This window comes from Alligator mississippiensis, chromosome 1 (assembly GCF_030867095.1).
Source record: "Alligator mississippiensis isolate rAllMis1 chromosome 1, rAllMis1, whole genome shotgun sequence".
Taxonomy (NCBI): domain Eukaryota; kingdom Metazoa; phylum Chordata; order Crocodylia; family Alligatoridae; genus Alligator; species Alligator mississippiensis.
Genome location: NC_081824.1, coordinates 418,698,956 through 418,714,002, shown reverse-complemented (window position 1 = coordinate 418,714,002; position 15,047 = coordinate 418,698,956). Strand labels below are relative to the sequence as shown.

The following is a 15,047-nucleotide window of genomic DNA, read 5'->3' as shown; positions in this document are numbered from 1 at the left end:
CCTCACAAGAGGGGTGAGAGACACGTTACCAACTAAGAACTGCCTGCCCAGAGGACTTTTCCATCTATTGACTCCTCTGTGAAACCCTATGAAATATGAACTTTCGTTTCTACCCAGGAGAACTTTTACAATTTTGCTTCAATGCCTCATGAAGGGTGTTTGTGTCCAAAAGTTTGCAATTAAAGAATTTTTTTTTTTTGGCAAAAACCTTGTTGATAAAAGATATCACTTCTACCATGAGCCCTAATGGCATAACCATAAACATTTCATATACAATTTTTTATGTGCAACCTAAGATCCAGATTGTACCTGGAATGTTCTATGCATCTATCAAGCACTAGCATTCATTCATATTGCAGTGGGCATGGCAAGGTATTTAAAGGTACTGAACAAAAGTGCTTGAGTAGCAATTTTTAACGATGGAATGGTTTACTCTTCCTCAGTATTAAGTAACTCAGGATTCCTTCTTGTGACGATCTACATGACTCTTCCTCTGTCCCACAATACTGTATGTCAGTAAGCTGCTGTCATGTCATCCTAGGCTTTCCAGTGTCTCCTTGTATGGCAAATTGTCATTGATCTTCTTGATCTTTTAATATGGGGTCACCAGCACTGCATACAGCGTTCAAGGTATGCATGTACCTTGGATTCATATAATTCCTGCTATTTTCTTTGTCTTCTTGACTGCTGCATATTGAAATAATGGTTTTTAGATAGTTCTCTTACAGAGTCAAGATCTCTTTCCTCATTGGAAATAGCCAATTCAGAGCCCATTATTGCAAATGTATACTTAAGGTTATTTGTTTTCCCATTCAATTGTATGAATATTACTTTGTGTTTCAAGATTCTCCCCTCTTTTGATAAACTCCTTTCTTCAAGCTATTTAAGCATTCTACATTCTTAAATCAGGTAACATTTCTATTAATGTAATTGTGATGAATCAGGTAACATTTCTATTAATGTAATTGTGATGAGGAATCTGTATTTTAATATTTTAAATAGGAGTCTTGCCTTGAGTAAAGCATAGGATCAATTTATTTATCATTGCAGTATACTATTTCCAGCTGTGGTGGGTGAGAGACTACTTGCTTCAGAGTGAACCACCACTTTGCAGCACTGTAATCTTCTGAGCAGAGGAAAAGAAAATAGTGATGAAATTGGAGACTTGTCCTCTGTAAGAGACCAGGGCATAGATGGTCTGGCTTAATGGCTAGACCACTGAGGGAAAGCAGGGGCTTGGGGCTGAAGCAGAGGGTGGGAAACCAGAGGGAAATCCAGGAGCAGAATCCATAGCACAGTCCAAGGTCAGGATCTGGGGATCAGATGCCGAGTACAAATCCAACGGATAATCAAGAGCAGAGCCAAACCAGGGTCTGGAGCCAGAAAAAGAGTGCAGCAACCAGGAGGCTTGCCACAGTGAAACTGTTGACTGGTCTGCAAACCCAAGGCCCAGCTGGTGCTAAATAGATAGGTGGCATTTCCAGCAGCCAATCAAAATGCTCGCTCCTTCGAACCTGGGTGGAATTCATTAGTTGAAGCTCCCTGCAGATGTGGCTGCTGGGGTGCTTGTCCCAGGCTGGGCTGCCTGATCAGCAGGGATCCTGGTTTTCTCTGATTAAAAAACAAAACAAAACAATGTTCAGTTAAAAAAATAACCCCAAAACCACATTTTTCTGTGATTTAAATGAAACACCACTAATATATATATATGGGGGGGGGGGGGTGATGGTTCATTTTAATCATGGAAAATGTGAATTTGGGGTTACTTTTTTTTTAACCAAAAATTGGGGATTTTTCTAAATTAGAGAAAACCAGGATGCCTCCTGATCAGAGCCCATGACATGCTTTGTGTAGTATGGCTCTATGAAGCATTTATTTGACTCTCCATTGTTTGGAGACTTGGAGACCTGAGGCAGTAAACTTATTTTTGAACAAAGAATATTTGTTAGATTTTATATGGACCTATAAAGCCTTCGTTTTATAGTCCTGGCTTTCAATAAATGTGTTTGTTACGCTTTGTGCCTTTGGCTCAGAATACTTTATCAACAAAAGTCAGGCCAGAAGGAACTCAGAACAGGCCATAAGGATTTCAGGATATAGCACTGATGACATTATGCATTAGAAATTGCTGGAGCTGCTCTTCTGCTCAGTTGACATTCATAATAAACATCTGAAATACAAAAAGCTATCTTTCTGTTATGGTCACTATGGAGAAATGCAGTTTTACTGTCTGTTTCAGTGAAAGTTTAACATTTTGGGGGGTTTATTTATTTTTCTGAATGTTTGTCAGGGGAAGATGAGAAGGAGGAACATTTTTCAGTGTTGTAGACAGCAGCTGGTGTGAAAGGAAGAGCATTCCCATGAAAACAACCCATGGGGAGGAAGCGTGCAAAAAGCTATATATTTCCCATAAACTGTTATTAAATAGCTATCATATTAGAAGTGTCACCTCAATATTTTGTGACAAAAATTAAAACCAAGTATATCAATCAAACCTCCTGCAAGAAGAAGAAGGAACAATTTCACTTTCTTTCCAAGAAATCCATGGTGGTAATATCTGAAAAATAACTGAGGAAATGAAAGCAGGCAGTACTGACTGCCCAATGGGTAATAGACTTGAGGAGATCAGGTACCCCTAAAGACAGCAAAAAAGAGGGGATAGGAGCAAGATAAAAAATATATTCCTTATTTGTTTAAAAAGAAATCATCATACTGGAACAAGCTATACTTTGCAGAGTGCTTTGAGATCTGTAGCTGAAAACTCTTTTATATAAGAGCTATGTTAGATTACCTAGTGGCACATTCAGATACAAAAATACACCTTTAGGAACAAGCTGTCATTGCAGCTGTCATTTTCCAAATAATTATGCCTGCATTATTTACACCTGCAAGATAAAAGGAGGCAGAATCAAGATTTCCTTAACATCAATTTAAAATGTTAAGATAATTAATATTCAGGGTCTGATTGAAATCCCTCAGTGTTCAGAATGAAAGCTACAGCTCATTCCCCTAGGAACTGGAATTGCAAATGTCTTTGGAGGTGGGGAAGGGAAGTGAGGGTGATCAACACAGCTTCCTATATTAAAATAAATAATTATTTATGAGAGCGTTATATAACGCATTGTACCATGCACGTATCCTGAATCTCTATGTACACAGACTAAGTAAAGTTCAAGGAATAATAAGAAAAGTCCAACATAAAAGGCTGAAATGTTGGAGTAGATCAAGCAAATGGGGGAAATTAGAGATGGGTGAAGATTTATTTAGTCACCAAGTTCAACCCCATGCAAATACTGGACTTGTGCAACAAATGTTGGGCTGGTGCAACAAATGTTGGACACCATTTTACATTTTTGTCCAATATGGTAGTAAGTGTGCCTTGCAAAGGGTCATTCATCATTTATCTTGGGAAATTATTCTACAGACTAGAAGGCCTCACTGTCAGGAAATTTCACTTGCTACTCAAGATAACTCCAGAGATCATTCAAAGTATTTGAGTGTTGTGGAAGTTCATATATTTATGAGTTTAAGCTACTAAATTGGTATTGAAGACACTAGCTCATTTTAAATGGAGAGAGGGAGAACATCACAGGCACAATGACTTCAGTAGGAACATGATTTGGATTGGACAGCAGGTGATTCTTGACAACAGTCTGACCCAAACTTAAGTGCACTTAGGAAAGACAACATGATGCTAATGCTAAATGATGCTGTTCAACTGGGTCCTGAAAACGATTCCACTTTCAGTTTTTCTAAAACTTTACTGTTTTGAAGGTAAGCAGGAATAGAAGATTAGGAAAGAATATTTTCTTTTGTCTGTACCAAGTGATTTCTTTCTCAAAAAAGATTAACTTACTTTTCCTTGACCACTGTGGTCATGTCCAGATGAGCGTGGACGTTTGGTTCCCCAGGGACAAGTAGCAGTGGCACACCTTGTGCTGCAGCTGCTTGTCCCCGGGGAATGCCTGTGCCATGCGCAATTTGGTGTGCAGCAAGTTACCTTGGGGGTGGTAGGGGAGACTGAGGCCAGCACTGTGCTGGCCCCAGCAGACTTACCTGGGGTGCTGGGGCCCTACCAGGGCTGCAGCTGTGGCAATCTTGCCACACAGAGCCTGGCAAGCAGCCAAAGCGTGGCTCTGGGCAGCCCGGCTCCACTTACCAGCTACACACACTGCCCATGTGTGTGCTGCTCTGTTTTTCTTTCAGATATAAGGGTAAAAAAAAAAAACATGGGGGAAAAAATGGAGCAGTGCACACATAGGCAACATGCACTTGCAGCACAGAGAACAGTTGACTGCAGTATATGGCACTGCAGATGCATTTATGGTGCGACTTACCACAGAGGCGTGCTCATCTGGATGCTCCCTCTGAGGCCAAGGTATACTAGTCCAGTTTTCCAGAATTCCAGTCCTGAGACCAGTAAATGTCTAGAAAGTCCAATATGAGAAATGTAAAATGTTACTGCAGTCACTGGAGGCCAGATCCAACAGGGGACTTAGGCACCTGGGTGCCATAACACTTAATTTTAAGTACCTGATCCCCACAATGGACTCCAGAATGTGGACTTGTGGCTGGTGTAGTGTGCACAAAAACAGCCAGGGCTGTTGAAGAGGTATTCAAAAAATTCATATGATGCTACTTGCTAGTTAATAGAAAACACCAAATCCAAGGGTATGTCAGCTGTTCTACCCGCCCCTTGGAGAGGTTAGGCACCAAAGTCAGGACTGCAGATAGATGCCTCTGTCCACTAGAGACCTTGAGCCACTTGCTGAAGGTTGTTGGCTGGATGTGGGGGCAGTGGGTGGACTTCATTAAAACTGAGTAGAAGTCACTTTTTTAACACTGTGGTGCCTACCTTTTATGTAATATTGTCATTGTCACAGCAGTTTCTCAGAAAGTTGGAGGTAGCTGTAGAATTCAGGTTTCCTCCCTCGGGATTCAAATCTACTCCCACCCCCAAAGACCATCAGATGGCCAGACAGGAAGGCATAATACATAGGCTCAGTAAGAGAGAGCACAAGAGGGAGCCTGACTCCTTAGCCTAATATTTAGGGCACTCGGGTGGAAGGGGAAAGGTTGGAAGGCCTTTGCTTTCAGGTTTACTTCTGTTTTTTATCCAATGACTGTTTAATGTAACAGTGATTTGGAGTAGAGAGTAAAACCTAGGACTTCTCCCTCATTCTGCTGGCCCCATGACTTTTGCATTCCTGTCTGAACAGTGGCAGAGTTTCAACAAAAATTGTGGAGAACTGCCCCCCCCCCCCATATTCCCATCCCCATCCCTAACTTATTACCTTTTTATGGGAGTTAGGTTGGGTTTGAAACCCCTCAGGCTGAGTTGGGCCTAGAACCTGGACAATGCTCTAACCACTTTGCTACTATATAAAAGGTGAGCATTAACCCACTGGCTTCACTTTAAAAATAAAGCAGCAAGGCATATATTTTGTGAGGAGCCTGATCCCAGTGGTGTGTTAGGCTTCCCCGAGCACCCCTGCCGCATCAGGGGAATTAGGTACTTCTTTGCCTGTTTCTTATAGTTGTGAATATTTTAATGGGTTTAAGTGCCCACCTGCACAGCATGGGGCAGTTCAGGGCATGTGCAGAAGCAGAACTGCAGGCCCTTAGTGATCTTTCAAGAGTTACCAGTCTGAACTAGGAAATGTCTAGCAGATTTTAGGAGCTTCCAGAAGTAGGGGCTTGCTGAGTAGATCCTCTTTTACATTGCAGGTTTGGTCTTAGGTGCCTGAAGCTCCTCAGAAACCTGTTCTGTGTACTTAAATCCCTTTTTAGATATGGCCCTAGAACTCTCTTGAAAACAAGGCATTTTATTCTGTTACCACCCATCAAGGTCCATACTATGGATTTAGAGCAGTTGAGACTCTCTTAACCAGGGAATGAGTAATTTATATCCCCTAATGAAGATGGTGCTACTGGATCTAATCACATTGCTTGTGACTTGTGACTCTACACATTACACCCCTATGCTCTACCATGCACCTTTTGTAAATAAAATCACTAGACTGGCCATTAGTTTTATTATTAAACATCAGTTAGAACTCTGCCTCTGAAATTTCATATATCTTTTTTTTACTAGGATTTTTCCACAAGGAAAATCCTTCTCCTTCATTATCTGATCTTCTATTGACAATCTAGGAATTAGGGATGGGATTTTCAAAGGAGCCTTTGATTTTTTCTTCAGTGGGAATTAAGTGCCTAATTTCCCTGACTCCCCAGCCCAGCCTCTGGCTTCTTTACTTTTCATTCCACCCAGGAAGAGCACACACCAACTGCTGAAACTTCCTTAGCCTGACAAAGGGTTTTTGAACCCGAAAGCTTGCTTAATAACTATTCTCCAACTATTTGGGTTGGTCTAATAAAAGATATCAAATTCACCCAAGGAACCTTGTCTGCCTAATTTCCCTAGGATTTTTCCCTTGAAAAATCTCAGCATGTTGTTTAGCATTTTGCATGTTGCAACACATCCTCAAGCCTTCATCTCAACACACCTGAGGCAACCATACCCCCACACACGTTGGTTGCTTAGAAAAATTCTATATGGATGCCTGACCCTTTGATGCAGTGGTTTAAATGAACATTTTAATGCCTATGCATTTAATGTGAAGATTACACAGGAAATTCTATGAGGTGGGTCCCTATAGAATACTACATTTTTGCACATGTAACCCACATCTTTTTCACCAAAATCAGTTGGTGAAACCTGGGGTGTGCATTATATGTGAAAAAGCTGGATCCATATAGTGCTGGAAATATAATATAGGGGGCACATCTACACATGATGCTTTAATGTGCATTAGCCTAAGTTAATGCACATTAAACATGGTGAATTTAGGCTATTTGCAAATAGTTAAAGTGCATCAACAAATGTGTAGAGGCGTTAAACCGCATTAATGCTGTGTATGGACTGACTTGGGACTTAAGTTTAATGCCTGCATTTGTAGATGCCTGCCTAAACCCATTTAATGTGCATTAAGTTCATGCACATAAAATTTAAGTACACTTAAATGTATGTGTAGACTTGCCTTGGAGGGGGTGGTACCACTGTTAATTGCTATGGCCATAAGAGTCATGGCAGTTAATATTACTGCTTTCTAAATGGGAAATTTCCAAACCAATGGGGAGCCCTTTGCCTGAACAACATAGCCCCATGTGCCATATTAGGCTGGCACATGGGGTCAGTTCATGGCCAGAGCCAATGTTCTAGGTCAGACCTGGAACAGAACCCCTGACCTGGCATGTGGGGTCTGACCTAGCATGCAGTCCTGGACCCAATGCACTGGATTGGACCCAACGTGTGGCCCTGGACTTAGTGCACAGGGTTGGATTCAGGTAAAGGGTCAGACTCTGTGCATGGGTCCAATCTGGTGTGTGGGACTCACAGCAGGCACAGGAGCAACCACAGTTCCCTAGCTGCTGCTACTCAGTTTTTGCAAGGAATATTTTTTTTCTTCACCCTGCCTCTTAAAAACAAGGTGCAGATTATATACAGGGATGTGCTGTGTCCACGAAAATATGTTATTAGGAGAAATAGCAGAATATCATGCCAAAATATATATTCAGTATTTAGTTTGTATGTGTTATGAACCCATGTAAGGAACTGTATATAGAAATTTAGTTAATAAATCATCACCATTTAGACAGTAGCAGGATCTACAATGGAAACATAATCATTCTTACAAACAGCTAGAGACCCTACAATCTACACTCAGATCAGAATGATGTACAACAATGAAGGTCTCTGTCATGCAATACGGTAGGAAACTTGTAAGTTTCCTATTATCAGACAGAAGGTCCTGGGACCTATTCTAAAGCCCATGGAAATCTGACACTAATATTCAGTCACTAATATTGAAGATATGGATTCAGACTGCTGATATCCAGGCAGGGCAATTGATGTTTCCTGTTATGGGTTTTAGATTAAAGATAGTGTGTCTACACAGGGCACTTTACTGTGCAGCAGATTAATTTGCCGCACAGTAAAGCATCGCCGTCTACACATACATGGCAATTAGGGCACAGTAAACTAATTTACTGTACTGCCAGATAGTCCCATCAGATACAAGCGGTATCCAGCAGCACAGTAAATTACTGCACTTAAATGCATGTGTAGGTAGTGACATTGGGATTAGCTTACTCTGGCTCAAATTGAGCCAAAGTATTTTCAGTCACATTAATTGCACATGTATATGTGCCCAGTGTGTTGAAAGGTAAACCCTTGACTTGATGTACATTGCTTTTCTTCAAGATCACTCTTGAGTAAGTATGTGATTGATGTGGGCATCTGTCTGTACTCATCCGAGCACTATTTGTACTTCTGATGCCTCGTGTGTTTCCTGGGCCTGTGTGGTATTGCTCCATTGTTAGTCCCATAGCTCCTCCCTGGTTCCCTGTTACATTTTTGAAAAGGCAGGGTAGATTTGCACCTTACAGACTAACCAAATTCTGTCTGTCTCTGTCTGTCTGTCTGTCTGTCACAAGCTTTCATAAGATGAACCTGGCTTTCATCAGATGCTGTGAAAGGACATGCAGAAAGAGTATAAAAAGAAGAGGGAAATTGAAATACAAAAGACAAGGGAGTGGGGAAGACAGAGAGGGTGTGGGAAGAGTGGGGAGGGGAGGCGGGGCTGGGAGAGGCGAACAAACAAGCAGTAAACCAATTTTTGAGAACCAGAACAGGAGAAAAATGCTATAATATTGGCAACAAGTGGCTGGGGTGCCATGGACTAAGATGAAATCTGGTTTGCGACTATAGAGCTAGAAAAAATGTGAAACTTGTGTGTGAAGTTACAGATAAAACTGTCAGTGCTTGAGCATTGCTTGCCCTCATTTTAGAAAATTCGTGAATTTTTCCAGAGCATCCAACACTGGTTGTGCAGCTGCTGAATGCTCTGATTCTTTGCTGTGTGCACAAATTAGACTGAAAAATAATTTTTTCTTCTGCAAGTTGTTCTTGCTTGAATGACCCAAGCTGAAATAATCTTGGGTATGCATGGATACTCTTCAAATTTGCGTGCATTTTCAGCATGAAATTCTCCAGTCACATGAGTGGCTAGGGAAATTGCACTGTCCCTTTGGATTCTAATGAAGATTTTTTTTTTTAATTTGGAATTTGATAGGATATCCCAGTTTATATCAAAGCATGTGTTACTAGTGGAATTAATCAGTCTGAAAAGAAGTATATAAAGATTCATGGAAAACAAAGCTCATCAATTTTGTTCAGCTCTAATTTGAACTGACTGCAATTAATGCCATCACCATGACTATGTGACTTGTGTTCGTTAAAAGTGTTACCACTAAACATTGTGGTACTAGTAATCCTAACTACAAATCACCACTTATCATTAAAAGCTCAGTGGTTCTTGAATAACTAGCAAACTTGTTGTCCTAGCTGATTTTTAAAACTAGCAACTCTACTATTTCCTTTGGATTTATTAATTACCTCAGAGTAAATGGTGAGTAAAGTGCATAGATTTCTACTCATGGGCAGAAAGAAGAATGGATCCTTCTGCTAGTACTTGGCATGGAGTTACATGAGCGTGGATCTCTTGTTGCGGCTATACATTGTGTTAATCTGTTTACAGGTATATGCCTCTAGCACACCGTCTCCTCTTCACAAATACCACATCATTCTGCTGCTTCTCAAAAGCTCAAATATTATAAGAGATAATATCTAGGTTGACAAATGGCTGCAGTTAACATATGAACATTAGTAAGGTATAGGAACAGCTTTGCTAATTTCCAAAATAAGATTGGTATCATAACTTAGTCCAGCTAGACTCCATTTGCAATGTAACTGTAAGTCAGTAGAAATTAAAAATAACAACATTGAATTGCCTTAATTGCTTAGAAAGATTGAATTTGTTTTTACTTCTGTAGAACTGCATCATCATTTAAGGGCTTGACCAAAATGCAGGGACTATTTGTCCATTTCATGTTTAATTTGTTTGTGGAGGACAACAAATCAGCAGCCTACCATTAACAGTGCTTTTTGCATTGCAATTAACTCTTTTTAATGAGGTAAATTCTTCCTTTCCTATTGTCTTCAATTCATCAGAATCAATAGGCAGTGCATAGTTGAATGGTTTATTTAAAAATGGCCTGTAGCTATACTATCTCTGGCTGTAACCTTGTCAGATCATATCAACTCATTAGTATTTGGAAGGGGAAACTATAAGGAAATCCTTGAGTAGTGCAAGAAAGAGGATGATGTTGGTAATTCAATCAATATCAGTTCTTCTCTTGAGTCAATATTGTGCTCCAGTCTGTCAGGATCAGAACCTGTCTGTCTTGATTTGGTAGTTTTCCTTTTTTGTGTTCTTGTGACAAGGTATTTATCAGACTTAAAGATTTGTTGGACTCTTACAGGCTATGCTATAAACACTTCTGCTATAGCCTTGAACTTGTAATTTCTAGGCTGTCAACTCTCACTCATGCCACCCCACACACAGAGTAATGGGACTAGAGGTGTCAGATGGTATGTGGTTTGTTAGAGGGATCTGACTTAAATCCACATCAAATGTGGCCAAATAAGGCTTTGAAAATCATAGTTCTCACTGCTTCAGCATATCATTTTTTTTATTTTAGCACTTAAATCTCTAAAGATTCTTTACCCTCAAAAATGATGCAGCATGCTCACACACCTCCCAGCCAGCACTCACCAGGTGCCATCATCTCAAAGCAACAAAATATAAGTGAAAGCTGCCTCTCTCTCCTATGCTTTCACTGTGAATCCAGGTAAAAGCATGAGATCCCGTTACAGTTTTTTGTCTTCCCTCCAGTCTCAGCCCCCCCCCCCCCCCAATTGCAGTCCATTTATTTTCTTTCCAGTGATTTTGCTTACTTGTCTACACTACCTGGGTAGCAGTAGGAGGAAAAGCCAGACCACTGAAGTCTGAATCTACCATTGAATCTGCCACTGAAGTAGGTTGTGACAAGAAATCTGGTCAGACCTGGACTAGAGAAATGTTGAGAACTGTGACTAGGAATCCAGGTCAGAACCTGGGACTCACTGGTGCCCAGCTCTATTCTCCTTGCCCAATGAAGAACACTGGGCAGTGAAATGAGAAGCACTTGGCCTTTGGGATACACTGAAATTTAACAAGGAGCTTGTGAGAGAGAGAATACTGGGAGACTCGATGAATCTTTCACATTTTGCTGCTTTGCACAGTGCTACAACATCAGCAGAAGCAGAGTCCCAACCTGCAGCCTGGTGTTTAGGACATTCCTGAAAGGTAGCAGATACAGGTTTGAATCCCCTGTTTTAAGGGTGGAATTTTATTGGTCTCCCACTTTCTAAAGTTTTGCTTTAGCCACTACAGTATGAAGAAAATGACAAGCTCCTCCTCCAGCTGAGTTCTAAAAAAATAATGTGCCAATCACCACTGTTTGTTTTTTGTTGTTGCTGGGTTTTTTTGCATGGATCGTTATCTTCTTAGTGTGTGATAGACATGTTTGCATTAGTAAGAGAGTTGTCAGCAGATCAAGGCAAGTAATTATTCTCCCTCCATTCTGCACTGGTGAGGCCATATCTAGACTACTTTGTCCAGTTATGGGCCCCCACTATAAAAAAGATGTGGACAAGATGGAAAGAGTCTAGCAGAGGACAAATAAAATGATTTAGGGAGCTGGGGCACATGATTTACAAAGAGATGCTGAGGGAACTGGACTTTTTTAGTCTGCAGAAGAGAAGACTGAGTTGGGATTTGATAGCAGCCTAAACAGTGGTAACAAAGAGGATGGAGCTAGACTGTTCCCAGTGGCGGCAGATGACAGAACAAGGAGCCATTGTCTCAAGTTGCAGCAAGTGAAGTTTAGGTTGCATATTAGGAAAAACTTTCTCACTAGGAGGGTGGTGAAGCACTGGAATGGGTTACCCAGAGAGGTGGTGGAGTCTCCATCCTTGGAGGTTTTTAAGGCCTGGCTCAACAAAGCCCTGGCTGGAATGATCTAGTTGGGGATGGTCCTTCTTTGAGCAGAGGGTTGGACCAGCTGACCTCTCGAGGTCCCTTCCAAATCTAATTTTCTATGATTCTATGTTCTGACAATACCTCCCAGATCAGGCCTATCACTGGACTCAGGAGAAGTGCTTAAATTCTGAATCCCAGCTGGGTTTAAGCATGAGGTTTGGGATGAGGGTAGTTCTGAACACGAATATAGGACATTCTCCTGGCAGGTAGGAGGAGTCTGAATCCCCTTAGGGGACAGGAATCTGGCTGTGAACATAATAATAAAGTGGGTGTGAACACACAAGGGTCAATACATTAATCTTTGTTCTCACCTACTAGGAGTCTACAGTTTACAAAACAGGCAGGAGTGGCTTATTTCAATGTGGAGACTAAATGGATCAAAAAACATGGGTTTTTTAAGTTAGACATTTTCATGTACCCCGCTTTGCCTTGCCACTCATGTTTGCAGCACATGGTGTACTTTGGAGCTTTTGTTTGAGATTTGTAACACTACCACCCCATTGTGATAAAACCTAAGCCAACAGTATTCAGAGCTGGTTTAGGGGACTCAAACATAGTTAGCTTGAACAAGTGCGTAATTGGAACAAGTCCAGCTTAAATTGTTCCCCTCAATCTATTCAGGATAGTGGGCACTAGTCACAAATAACCATGATGTACTGGTATCCTAGATACCTAATGGTCTAATGATGTTAATCACAGTTCATGCTGGATCTTTCCATAGAACTACATAAATAGCATATAAAAAACCCCCTATATTCCCCTGGCCCATTTCAGAAAGAAACTAGTGATATAATAGCAGTCTGATAAAAACGTTCACAAATATGATGCCAAAGGCATAATTTATTAAAATTAACTACACTTGGTTTTGTTCCTTTCAGGGTTTTTTCTTCTTTCAAATTCCACTCTTGAATAAGTCTCACTGCTCTACAATTTCAGGTCATTTGAAAAGCAATGACTTCTCAGCCTTTTAGGTTCAGCTCCATGCATGAGTCCCATCAGGCTCAGTTGCTCGCTATATAATACATTTTCAAAGTGCACTGTGCTGTTTAAATCATATGACACACCATGTACTTTATAGTTGTTCTTTGTATCCAAGTTTCTCATTCCTTTCTTCTCCCCTTTGCTTTTTTAACAGCATCTAAATCCATCCTAAATAAGGGAAAGGTCAATAGAATCATCAGCTATTGCAAAATAGAATGAGTTTGTTAAAATAAAAGGCAGCCTGGTAGGAGACAAAGAGGGTTGGCAGTAAAGACTGAGAGGAGGGGATTCAGACCATTGGGAATAAGGCCAGAGAATGAAGAAGGAATAGAGCTAGCGGGGGGCGGGCGAGGGAGTGTATGCAACTTGAAAGTCATTTTTAAGTAAACAGAGTTTTCAGTTGCCCACACTCATATCTTCAACCAAATGCTAAGATGCTCTGCGCTTTGTAAAAAGTAGGGTGAGGAAGCTAAGTTGCCTCACAGACCTATCCAGCTGAGGGGGCAGTTTTGAGCATGAAAAGCGATAGGTTATAATAATACTTTTAATACTAGAACAGCATACTAAGTAGTAGAACTGCTTTTTTCAGACTTCATTATTAAAAGTTTGCACAACATTTGCTGGGTTTAATTTTCCTTAATAACCTGAAACTCAGCCAAGTTTTACAGCCTTTTTTCCAAGTATTACAGTTGTGCCCCACATCTCTGAATCGAAATCGAAATCTCCACAAAAGTTCAGTGGCTCATTGATTTGACCCCAGTATGGAATAAGAAATCCAACTGGAGGTCTGAGTTCAATAAGATAATGATTGCTTTTGTGGGCATATGGATTCCTGTAGAATAGAAATAGCAAGAGAGCTGGTAATGCTGTGATATATTAGCAATCCCACCACATTCTGCATGTTCTTTTCATAACACAGAGCTATACAATAGTTTGCAACACAGAAAAATTACCTAGTTTTGTTCTTGTTACTAATTTAGGATTCAGGTGAAAGCCCCAATCTTGAAGACGTATATGTGCATGTCACTTTTCAATATGTCATCAGGGTGTAATGGGAATGTATAATAAAGCATGTGAATTAGTCTTTTCTAGGGTAAGGTCCAATTTTTTCAAAACATTACCTTTCTTGTGACTATGATAGCTGTGTGAGTTTTACATTGGTTTAGGAGTTTCCACTGCAACTTTGAAGTTTGGGGTGTATTCAAACCTTACATACAGAAATATTAACCTATGTGAATAAAAAACATCCCCATATCCCTTGTGAAATGAAGCTGCTGAGTGCAGATCTCATGTGAGATCCTTACTCTGGTCCCATTGTGTAAAAGGGTTAGAGCAGTGTAAGGGACCGTGATGGCCACATCTTTTGCAGGGACAAGGATTCCTATGGTACAGGTATTGCAGGAGATTGCTGCAAGCCAGCCATCTGAGATTCAGTGCAAAATGTTATCTAGAGGAAGGTTTGCAATAGGAGGGATATGGGAGATTGACTTGAGTACCAACCACTGGCAAGGCCCCATGCAAAAGTACATGAAGCTGCCATAATTTACACAGGCCCTGAAGACTCCCTGGATTACATCAAGGGGCAATGTAATTACACAGGATTGAGATGGTAGAATAGAGGCCTAGAGACACCTCGGTTTTTTGCTTTAGGCGATGTGCTCAGTGTTATGCCTCTACAGAGTATAGCACAGTCCCATGCCTACTTTAACTTTTACCTTTTTTTAGCAACCCCTTCTTCCAGGTCTCAGGAACATTTGACTTTACAGGCAAAGTGCAGTCTGATTATCTGAAAAATAAATTGCTTGAGAAAATGCAATGTGTCATCTTATGTTATAAGACTACTTGAACCCAAACATTAAAGAGTTTCATGCAGAAAGTCACAATTTCACCACATAAATAATATAACTTCTTTACAAAATGCTACCCCTTCAGGATGACAATGCTTCTGTACTTAACTTTACATAGTTCTTGCCACTATGGATGGAAAATTCTAAAAAGGCAGAGATCAGCAAGAACTGATGTGTAAAACAGCAGAAATGACCCAATGACCCAGGCCTGGATTATTCCATAGGATCTGTAGCT

The 15,047-nt window shown here is 40.6% G+C and overlaps 1 long non-coding RNA gene across 1 annotated transcript in view; it reads right to left on the bottom strand.

Moving 5' to 3' along the window:
- Positions 1–1,117: 1,117 nt before the first annotated feature.
- Positions 1,118–15,047, bottom strand: part of LOC109284117 (uncharacterized) — a 60,586-nt gene continuing 46,656 nt past the window's right edge. The window contains exons 2-4 of the long non-coding RNA XR_002091451.2: positions 14,681–14,751; positions 4,338–4,427; positions 1,118–1,611 (exon numbers count right to left, since the gene is read on the bottom strand). This is a non-coding gene — a long non-coding RNA (uncharacterized LOC109284117). The remainder of the gene's footprint in view (positions 1,612–4,337; positions 4,428–14,680; positions 14,752–15,047) is intronic.